The sequence below is a fragment of the Xenopus tropicalis genome, chromosome 1 (genome assembly GCF_000004195.4).
Source record: "Xenopus tropicalis strain Nigerian chromosome 1, UCB_Xtro_10.0, whole genome shotgun sequence".
In the NCBI taxonomy this organism is placed as follows: domain Eukaryota; kingdom Metazoa; phylum Chordata; class Amphibia; order Anura; family Pipidae; genus Xenopus; species Xenopus tropicalis.
In genome coordinates this window covers 578,584-590,245 of record NC_030677.2, presented here as the reverse complement: position 1 = coordinate 590,245, position 11,662 = coordinate 578,584, and positions in this window count along the sequence as shown.

The window sequence follows — 11,662 nt, the reverse complement described above, 5'->3', positions numbered from 1 at the left end:
AAGGGAGATTAGAGAACACAGTTCAGGGAGATTAGAGAACACAGATAAGGGAGATTACAGGACACAGTTCAGGGAGATTAGAGAACAGAGTTAAGGGAGATGACTGGACACAGTTCAGGGAGATTAGAGAACACAGTTCAGGGAGATTAGAGAACACAGTTCAGGGAGATTAGAGAACACAGTTCAGGGAGATTAGAGGACACAGTTCAGGGAGATTAGAGAACACAGTTCAGGGAGAGTAGAGAACACAGTTCAGGGAGATTAATGGACACAGTTCAGGGAGATTAGAGAACACAGTTAAGGGAGATTAATGGACACAGTTCAGGGAGATTAGAGAACACAGTTAAGGGAGATTAATGGACACAGTTCAGGTAGATTAGAGAACACAGTTAAGGGAGATTAATGGACACAGGTCAGGGAGATTAGAGCAGATAAGAGAAAACAGTTCATGAAGATTAGAGGAGATTGGAGGACAGAGTTCAGGGAGATTAGAGAACACATTTCAGGGAGATTAGAGGACACAGTTCAGGGAGATTAGAGGACACAGATCAGGGAGATTAGAGGACACAGTTTAGGGAGATTAGAGAAAACAGTTCATGAAGATTAGAGGACACAGTTCAGGGAGATTAGAGGACACAGTTCAGGGAGATTAGAGAAATTAGTTCATGAAGATTAGAGGACACAGTTAAGGGAGATTAGAGGACACAGTTCAGGGAGATTAGAGAACACAGTTCAGGGAGATTAGAGAATACAGTTCAGGGAGATTAGAGGACACAGTTAAGGGAGATTAGAGAACACAGTTCAGGGAGATTAGAGAATACAGTTCAGGGAGATTAGAGGACACAGTTCAGGGAGATTAGAGAACACAGTTCAGGGAGATTAGAGGACATAGTTGAGGGAGATTAGAGGACACAGTTGAGGGAGATTAGAGGGCACAGTTCAGGGAGGTTAGAGGACACAGTTCAGGGAGATTAGAGGACACAGTTCAGGGAGATTAGAGGACACAGTTGAGGGAGATTAGAGGACACAGTTCATGGAGATTAGAGGACACAGTTGAGGGAGATTAGAGGACATAGTTCATGGAGATTAGAGGACATAGTTGAGGGAGATTAGAGGACACAGTTGAGGGAGATTAGAGGACACAGTTGAGGGAGATTAGAGGACACAATTGAGGGAGATTACAGGACACAGTTCAGGGAGATTAGAGGACACAGTTCAGGGAGATTAGAGGACACAGTTCAGGGAGATTAGAGAACACAGTTCAGGGAGATTACAGGACACAGTTCAGGGAGATTAGAGAAACACAGTTCAGGGAGATTAGAGAACACAGTTCAGGGAGATTAGAGGACACAGTTCAGGGAGATTACAGGACACAGTTCAGGGAGATTAGAGAACACAGTTCAGGGAGATTAGAGGACACAGTTCAGGGAGATTACAGGACACAGTTCAGGGAGATTACAGGACACAGTTCAGGGAGATTAGAGGACACAGTTCAGGGAGATTAGAGGACACAGTTCAGGGAGATTAGAGAACACAGTTCAGGGAGATTACAGGACACAGTTCAGGGAGATTAGAGAACACAGTTCAGGGAGATTAGAGAACACAGTTCAGGGAGATTAGAGGACACAGTTCAGGGAGATTACAGGACACAGTTCAGGGAGATTAGAGAACACAGTTCAGGGAGATTAGAGGACACAGTTCAGGGAGATTACAGGACACAGTTCAGGGAGATTACAGGACACAGTTCAGGGAGATTAGAGAACACAGTTCAGGGAGATTACAGGACACAGTTCAGGGAGATTAGAGGACACAGTTCAGGGAGATTACAGGACACAGTTCAGGGAGATTAAAGGACACAGTTCAGGGAGATTAGAGAACACAGTTCAGGGAGATTAGAGGACACAGTTCAGGGAGATTAGAGGACACAGTTCATGGAGATTAGAGGACACAGTTGAGGGAGATTAGAGGACACAGTTCATGGAGATTAGAGGACATAGTTGAGGGAGATTAGAGGACACAGTTGAGGGAGATTAGAGGACACAATTGAGGGAGATTACAGGACACAGTTCAGGGAGATTAGAGGACACAGTTCAGGGAGATTAGAGGACACAGTTCAGGGAGATTAGAGAACACAGTTCAGGGAGATTACAGGACACAGTTCAGGGAGATTAGAGAACACAGTTCAGGGAGATTAGAGAACACAGTTCAGGGAGATTAGAGGACACAGTTCAGGGAGATTACAGGACACAGTTCAGGGAGATTAGAGAACACAGTTCAGGGAGATTAGAGGACACAGTTCAGGGAGATTAGAGGACACAGTTCAGGGAGATTACAGGACACAGTTCAGGGAGATTAGAGAACACAGTTCAGGGAGATTACAGGACACAGTTCAGGGAGATTAGAGAACACAGTTCAGGGAGATTACAGGACACAGTTCAGGGAGATTAGAGAACACAGTTCAGGGAGATTACAGGACACAGTTCAGGGAGATTAGAGGACACAGTTCAGGGAGATTACAGGACACAGTTCAGGGAGATTAAAGGACACAGTTCAGGGAGATTAGAGAACACAGTTCAGGGAGATTAGAGGACACAGTTCAGGGAGATTACAGGACACAGTTCAGGGAGATTAGAGAACACAGTTCAGGGAGATTACAGGACACAGTTCAGGGAGATTAGAGAACACAGTTCAGGGAGATTACAGGACACAGTTCAGGGAGATTAGAGAACACAGTTCAGGGAGATTAGAGGACACAGATCAGGGAGATTAGAGGACACAGTTGTGGGAGATTAGAGGACACAGTTGAGGGAGATTAGAGGACTCAGTTCAGGGAGATTAGAGGACTCAGTTCAGGGAGATTAGAGGACACAGTTCAGGGAGATTAGAGAACACAGTTCAGGGAGATTAGAGAACACAGTTCAGGGAGATTAGAGGACACAGTTCAGGGAGATTACAGGACACAGTTCAGGGAGATTAGAGAACACAGTTCAGGGAGATTACAGGACACAGTTCAGGGAGATTAGAGAACACAGTTCAGGGAGATTAGAGGACACAGTTCAGGGAGATTAGAGGACACAGTTCAGGGAGATTAGAGGACACAGTTTAGGGAGATTAGAGGACACAGTTGTGGGAGATTAGAGGACACAGTTGAGGGAGATTAGAGGACTCAGTTCAGGGAGATTAGAGGACACAGTTCAGGGAGATTAGAGAACACAGTTCAGGGAGATTAGAGGACACAGTTCAGGGAGATTAGAGGACACAGTTGAGGGAGATTAGAGGACACAGTTGAGGGAGATTAGAGGACACAGTTCAGGGAGATTACAGGACACAGTTAAGGGAGATTAGAGAACACAGTTCAGGGAGATTAGAGAACACAGTTCAGGGAGATTACAGGACACAGTTCAGGGAGATTACAGGACACAGTTTAGGGAGATTAGATAACACATTTCAGGGAGATTACAGGACACAGTTCTGGGAGATTAGAGAACACAGTTTAGGGAGATTAGAGAACACAGTTCAGGGAGATTACAGGACACAGTTCAGGGAGATTAGTGAACACAGTTCAGGGAGATTACAGGACACAGTTCAGGGAGATTACAGGACACAGTTCAGGGAGATTAGAGAACACAGTTCAGGGAGATTACAGGACACAGTTCAGGGAGATTACAGGACACAGTTGAGGGAGATTAGAGGACACAGTTCAGGGAGATTAGAGAACACAGTTCAGGGAGATTAGAGAACACAGTTCAGGGAGATTAGAGGACACAGTTCAGGGAGATTACAGAACACAGTTCAGGGAGATTAGAGAACACAGTTCAGGGAGATTAGAGAACACAGTTCAGGGAGATTACAGAACACAGTTCAGGGAGATTAGAGAACACAGTTCAGGGAGATTACAGAACACAGTTCAGGGAGATTAGAGAACACAGTTCAGGGAGATTGCAGAACACAGTTCAGGGAGATTAGAGAACACAGTTCAGGGAGATTACAGAACACAGTTCAGGGAGATTAGAGAACACAGTTCAGGGAGATTAGAGAACACAGTTCAGGGAGATTAGAGGACACAGTTCAGGGAGATTACAGGACACAGTTCAGGGAGATTAGAGAACACAGTTCAGGGAGATTAGAGGACACAGTTCAGGGAGATTACAGGACACAGTTCAGGGAGATTAGAGAACACAGTTCAGGGAGATTACAGGACACAGTTCAGGGAGATTAGAGAACACAGTTCAGGGAGATTACAGGACGCAGTTCAGGGAGATTAGAGAACACAGTTCAGGGAGATTAGAGGACACAGTTGAGTGAGATTAGAGGACACAGTTCAGGGAGATTAGAGGACACAGTTCAGGGAGATTACAGGACACAGTTCAGGGAGATTAGAGAACACAGTTCAGGGAGATTAGAGAACACAGTTGAGGGAGATTAGAGGACACAGTTCAGGAAGATTAGAGGACACAGTTCAGGGAGATTACAGGACACAGTTCAGGGAGATTAGAGAACACAGTTGAGGGAGATTAGAGGACACAGTTGAGTTAGATTAGAGGACACAGTTCAGGGAGATTAGAGGACACAGTTCAGGGAGATTACAGGACACAGTTCAGGGAGATTAGAGAACACAGTTCAGGGAGATTAGAGAACACAGTTGAGGGAGATTACAGGACACAGTTCAGGGAGATTAGAGAACACAGTTCAGGGAGATTAGAGAACACAGTTGAGGGAGATTAGAGGACACAGTTCAGGGAGATTAGAGAACACAGTTGAGGGAGATTAGAGAACACAGTTCACAGAGATTAGAGGACACAGTTCAGGGAGATTAGAGAACACAGTTCAGGGAGATTAGAGGACACAGTTGAGGGAGATTACAGGACACAGTTCAGGGAGATTAGAGGACACAGTTGAGGGAGATTAGAGGACACAGTTCAGGAAGATTAGAGGACACAGTTCAGGGAGATTACAGGACACAGTTCAGGGAGATTAGAGAACACAGTTCAGGGAGATTACAGGACACAGTTCAGGGAGATTAGAGAACACAGTTCAGGGAGATTTGAGGACACAGATCAGGGAGATTAGAGGACACAGTTGTGGGAAATTAGAGAACACAGTTGAGGGAGATTAGAGGACTCAGTTCAGGGAGATTAGAGGACTCAGTTCAGGGAGATTAGAGGACACAGTTCAGGGAGATTAGAGAACACAGTTCAGGGAGATTAGAGAACACAGTTCAGGGAGATTAGAGGACACAGTTCAGGGAGATTACAGGACACAGTTCAGGGAGATTAGAGAACACAGTTCAGGGAGATTACAGGACACAGTTCAGGGAGATTAGAGAACACAGTTCAGGGAGATTAGAGGACACAGTTCAGGGAGATTAGAGGACACAGTTCAGGGAGATTAGAGGACACAGTTTAGGGAGATTAGAGGACACAGTTGTGGGAGATTAGAGGACACAGTTGAGGGAGATTAGAGGACTCAGTTCAGGGAGATTAGAGGACACAGTTCAGGGAGATTAGAGAACACAGTTCAGGGAGATTAGAGGACACAGTTCAGGGAGATTAGAGGACACAGTTGAGGGAGATTAGAGGACACAGTTGAGGGAGATTAGAGGACACAGTTCAGGGAGATTAGAGAACACAGTTCAGGGAGATTAGAGAACACAGTTCAGGGAGATTACAGGACACAGTTAAGGGAGATTAGAGAACACAGTTCAGGGAGATTAGAGAACACAGTTCAGGGAGATTACAGGACACAGTTCAGGGAGATTACAGGACACAGTTTAGGGAGATTAGATAACACATTTCAGGGAGATTACAGGACACAGTTCTGGGAGATTAGAGAACACAGTTTAGGGAGATTAGAGAACACAGTTCAGGGAGATTACAGGACACAGTTCAGGGAGATTAGTGAACACAGTTCAGGGAGATTACAGGACACAGTTCAGGGAGATTACAGGACACAGTTCAGGGAGATTAGAGAACACAGTTCAGGGAGATTACAGGACACAGTTCAGGGAGATTACAGGACACAGTTGAGGGAGATTAGAGGACACAGTTCAGGGAGATTAGAGAACACAGTTCAGGGAGATTAGAGAACACAGTTCAGGGAGATTACAGGACACAGTTCAGGGAGATTACAGGACACAGTTTAGGGAGATTAGATAACACATTTCAGGGAGATTACAGGACACAGTTCTGGGAGATTAGAGAACACAGTTTAGGGAGATTAGAGAACACAGTTCAGGGAGATTACAGGACACAGTTCAGGGAGATTAGTGAACACAGTTCAGGGAGATTACAGGACACAGTTCAGGGAGATTACAGGACACAGTTCAGGGAGATTAGAGAACACAGTTCAGGGAGATTACAGGACACAGTTCAGGGAGATTACAGGACACAGTTGAGGGAGATTAGAGGACACAGTTCAGGGAGATTAGAGAACACAGTTCAGGGAGATTAGAGAACACAGTTCAGGGAGATTAGAGGACACAGTTCAGGGAGATTACAGAACACAGTTCAGGGAGATTAGAGAACACAGTTCAGGGAGATTAGAGAACACAGTTCAGGGAGATTACAGAACACAGTTCAGGGAGATTAGAGAACACAGTTCAGGGAGATTACAGAACACAGTTCAGGGAGATTAGAGAACACAGTTCAGGGAGATTACAGAACACAGTTCAGGGAGATTAGAGAACACAGTTCAGGGAGATTACAGAACACAGTTCAGGGAGATTAGAGAACACAGTTCAGGGAGATTAGAGAACACAGTTCAGGGAGATTAGAGGACACAGTTCAGGGAGATTACAGGACACAGTTCAGGGAGATTAGAGAACACAGTTCAGGGAGATTAGAGGACACAGTTCAGGGAGATTACAGGACACAGTTCAGGGAGATTAGAGAACACAGTTCAGGGAGATTACAGGACACAGTTCAGGGAGATTCGAGAACACAGTTCAGGGAGATTACAGGACACAGTTCAGGGAGATTAGAGAACACAGTTCAGGGAGATTAGAGGACACAGTTTGAGTGAGATTAGAGGACACAGTTCAGGGAGATTAGAGGACACAGTTCAGGGAGATTACAGGACACAGTTCAGGGAGATTAGAGAACACAGTTCAGGGAGATTAGAGAACACAGTTGAGGAGATTAGAGGACACAGTTCAGGAAGATTAGAGGACACAGTTCAGGGAGATTACAGGACACAGTTCAGGGAGATTAGAGAACACAGTTGAGGGAGATTAGAGGACACAGTTGAGTTAGATTAGAGGACACAGTTCAGGGAGATTAGAGGACACAGTTCAGGGAGATTACAGGACACAGTTCAGGGAGATTAGAGAACACAGTTCAGGGAGATTAGAGAACACAGTTGAGGGAGATTACAGGACACAGTTCAGGGAGATTAGAGAACACAGTTCAGGGAGATTAGAGAACACAGTTGAGGGAGATTAGAGGACACAGTTCAGGGAGATTAGAGAACACAGTTGAGGGAGATTAGAGAACACAGTTCACAGAGATTAGAGGACACAGTTCAGGGAGATTAGAGAACACAGTTCAGGGAGATTAGAGGACACAGTTGAGGGAGATTACAGGACACAGTTCAGGGAGATTAGAGGACACAGTTGAGGGAGATTACAGGACACAGTTCAGGGAGATTACAGGACACAGTTCAGGGAGATTACAGGACACAGTTCAGGGAGATTAAAGAACACAGTTCAGGGAGATTAGAGAACACAGTTCAGGGAGATTAGAGAACACAGTTCAGGGAGATTACAGGACACAGTTCAGGGAGATTAGAGAACACAGTTCAGGGAGATTACAGGACACAGTTCAGGGAGATTAGAGGACACAGTTGAGGGAGATTAGAGGACACAGTTCAGGGAGATTAGAGAACACAGTTCAGGGAGATTAGAGGACACAGTTGAGGGAGATTAGAGGACGCAGTTCAGGGAGATTAGAGAACACAGTTGAGGGAGATTACAGGACACAGTTCAGGGAGATTAGAGGACACAGTTGAGGGAGATTAGAGGACACAGTTCAGGGAGATTAGAGAACACAGTTCAGGGAGATTAGAGAACACAGTTCAGGGAGATTAGAGGACACAGTTCAGGGAGATTACAGGACACAGTTCAGGGAGATTAGAGGACAAAGTTCAGGGAGATTAGAGGACACAGTTCACAGAGATTAGAGGACACAGTTGAGGGAGATTAGAGGACACAGTTCAGGGAGATTAGAGGACACAGTTCAGGGAGATTAGAGAACACAGTTCAGGGAGATTAGAGGACACAGTTCAGGGAGATTACAGGACACAGTTCAGGGAGATTAGAGAACACAGTTCAGGGAGATTAGAGGACACAGTTCAGGGAGATTACAGGACACAGTTCAGGGAGATTAGAGGACAAAGTTCAGGGAGATTAGAGGACACAGTTCACAGAGATTAGAGGACACAGTTGAGGGAGATTAGAGGACACAGTTCACAGAGATTAGAGGACACAGTTCACAGAGATTAGAGGACACAGTTGAGGGAGATTAGAGGACACAGTTCACAGAGATTAGAGGACACAGTTCAGGGAGATTAGAGGACACAGTTGAGGGAGATTAGAGGACACAGTTCACAGAGATTAGAGGACACAGTTCAGGGAGATTAGAGGACACAGTTCACAGAGATTAGAGGACACAGTTGAGGGAGATTAGAGGACACAGTTGAGGGAGATTAGAGGACACAGTTCACAGAGATTAGAGGACACAGTTCAGGGAGATTAGAGGACACAGTTCACAGAGATTAGAGGACACAGTTGAGGGAGATTAGAGGACACAGTTCACAGAGATTAGAGGACACAGTTGAGGGAGATTAGAGGACACAGTTCACAGAGATTAGAGGACACAGTTGAGGGAGATTAGAGGACACAGTTCAGGGAGATTAGAGGACACAGTTCAGGGAGATTAGAGAACACAGTTCAGGGAGATTAGAGGACACAGTTCAGGGAGATTACAGGACACAGTTCAGGGAGATTAGAGAACACAGTTCAGGGAGATTAGAGGACACAGTTCAGGGAGATTACAGGACACAGTTCAGGGAGATTAGAGGACAAAGTTCAGGGAGATTAGAGGACACAGTTCACAGAGATTAGAGGACACAGTTGAGGGAGATTAGAGGACACAGTTCAGGGAGATTAGAGGACACAGTTCAGGGAGATTAGAGGACACAGTTCAGGGAGATTACAGGACACAGTTCAGGGAGATTAGAGAACACAGTTCAGGGAGATTAGAGGACACAGTTCAGGGAGATTACAGGACACAGTTCAGGGAGATTAGAGGACAAAGTTCAGGGAGATTAGAGGACACAGTTCACAGAGATTAGAGGACACAGTTGAGGGAGATTAGAGGACACAGTTCACAGAGATTAGAGGACACAGTTCACAGAGATTAGAGGACACAGTTGAGGGAGATTAGAGGACACAGTTCACAGAGATTAGAGGACACAGTTCAGGGAGATTAGAGGACACAGTTCACAGAGATTAGAGGACACAGTTGAGGGAGATTAGAGGACACAGTTCACAGAGATTAGAGGACACAGTTGAGGGAGATTAGAGGACACAGTTCACAGAGATTAGAGGACACAGTTGAGGGAGATTAGAGGACACAGTTCAGGGAGATTAGAGGACACAGTTCAGGGAGATTAGAGAACACAGTTCAGGGAGATTAGAGGACACAGTTCAGGGAGATTAGAGGACACAGTTCAGGGAGATTACAGGACACAGTTCAGGGAGATTAGAGGACACAGTTCAGGGAGATTACAGGACACAGTTCAGGGAGATTAGAGGACAAAGTTCAGGGAGATTAGAGGACACAGTTCACAGAGATTAGAGGACACAGTTGAGGGAGATTAGAGGACACAGTTCACAGAGATTAGAGGACACAGTTCACAGAGATTAGAGGACACAGTTGAGGGAGATTAGAGGACACAGTTCACAGAGATTAGAGGACACACTTCAGGGAGATTAGAGGACACAGTTCACAGAGATTAGAGGACACAGTTGAGGGAGATTAGAGGACACAGTTCACAGAGATTAGAGGACACAGTTGAGGGAGATTAGAGGACACAGTTCACAGAGATTAGAGGACACAGTTCACAGAGATTAGAGGACACAGTTGAGGGAGATTAGAGGACACAGTTCACAGAGATTAGAGGACACAGTTGAGGGAGATTAGAGGACACAGTTCACAGAGATTAGAGGACACAGTTCAGGGAGATTAGAGGACACAGTTCCCAGAGATTAGAGGACACAGTTCAGGGAGATTAGAGGACACAGTTGAGGGAGATTAGAGGACACAGTTCAGGGAGATTAGAGGACACAGTTGAGGGAGATTAGAGGACACAGTTCAGGGAGATTAGAGGACACAGTTCAGGGAGATTAGAGGACACAGTTGAGGGAGATTAGAGGACACAGTTGAGGGAGATTAGAGGACACAGTTCAGGGAGATTAGAGGACACAGTTGAGGGAGATTAGAGGACACAGTTCACAGAGATTAGAGGACACAGTTGAGGGAGATTAGAGGACACAGTTGAGGGAGATTAGAGGACACAGTTGAGGGAGATTAGAGGACACAGTTTTGGGAGACTAGAGAACACAGTTCATGGAGGTCAGGGGGTCACAGTTCAGGGAGGTTAGAGGTCACAGTTCAGGGAGGTTAGAGGTCACAGTTCAGGAAGGTCACAGCACGGGAAGCTAGGGACAGCTTGTGGGGAAGTTTGGCCGGACGCACAGGATTCCATGTTGCGCTATAATAAGGTTTTTCCTGCAGACGAGAGGCGCCGGCGCCTGTGCATGAGTGCAGCTAATTGTATTAGTGCCCCCCCCCACTCAGCACATCCCTCACTGATAGGGTCATCTACTATGCTTAACCCCCTCACTGCTGTAGCCTTCCTGAAATGCCGATCTCTTGCCCAGAGATGCCACTTATACATGGGGGTTTTCATTTAATAACAAAGGGGGCATCTGGTTGAGGGTGGAGTCTGGAAATATTTTTCGTGGGGGGGTCTTTATGGCTCCGAATCCTGCGCCACTGGTCCCATTAGATTTACATCACAACATCCAGTTAATGAATAATCTGCCTCATCACTTCCTGGTTCCGAACAGAACAATTTGGTTTTCTTATGTATCTGGTTCTACATTGAGAAACCCAAACAAATATCTGGCCAATACCCACCTCCATTGTTACAGGCCCCCCACATGGCACGGATACACCCCTAAATATCGGGAGCCGCACTGCTCTGCCCCTGTATGTGTCTGTGTGCCCCTTGTTTGGTGTTTGCCAAGGCCAAAGCGGGTACCTGTGCCATCAGCTTCTATAACAGATGGGACTGGTTCTGCCCCACAAGCTCAGTGCCCAGGATCCTTTATGGTACCGCTGAGCCTCTGGGCTGATAAAGTGCAGCCTCTCTAACCATATAGAGCTGCCATTGGCTACATGTCACATGGGAGGGGGGGGCAGCCTAAAGACCCTCATTATATGGGCCAGTGTGCATGGCTGGGGGTAAAAGCCCACTAATACCCCAATAACAGTTTCTGTGTGTCACAATATTACTGATATTAATGCCTATAACAGCCTGGTTCCGACAATTTGGCATTTCTGTATATATAATATCCTGGGTGTCTGTATTAGATACTGTT